Consider the following 306-nt stretch of genomic DNA (forward strand, 5'->3'; position numbering starts at 1 on the left):
GGTAACCTTATACGTATATCTGAAATTTAAAAAAATCGAATAAATATCTTACCTATATGCCATAGTGTGCGAAATCTGATAAAAGTTTCCCCTTCTCTATTCCAATAGTAAATCACCAAACAACACAATTGCTGGGTGCTAAATAATCACCCTCCTCATCAGTGGCAAAGCCTCATACTTCAGGGTCGAAATATATCAGAAGCGGATATTTCTATAGCAACAGACAATTATCATACAAGAAAATATCTCCGTTTTTCGTAAAGTGAAAAAAGAGAGAGAAAAGAAACTGGACGAAAGTCATATCAA

At 34.3% G+C, this 306-nt stretch overlaps 1 protein-coding gene across 1 annotated transcript in view; it reads left to right on the forward strand.

The window, feature by feature from the left end:
* Positions 1 to 306, forward strand: part of LOC119589521 (glucose dehydrogenase [FAD, quinone]-like) — a gene marked incomplete in the record, with an annotated part of 17770 nt that overhangs the window by 5208 nt on the left and 12256 nt on the right. Inside the window, 1 exon segment of the mRNA XM_037938122.1 lies at positions 109 to 306.

Source organism: Penaeus monodon, chromosome 25 (genome assembly GCF_015228065.2).
Source record: "Penaeus monodon isolate SGIC_2016 chromosome 25, NSTDA_Pmon_1, whole genome shotgun sequence".
NCBI classification, from domain to species: domain Eukaryota; kingdom Metazoa; phylum Arthropoda; class Malacostraca; order Decapoda; family Penaeidae; genus Penaeus; species Penaeus monodon.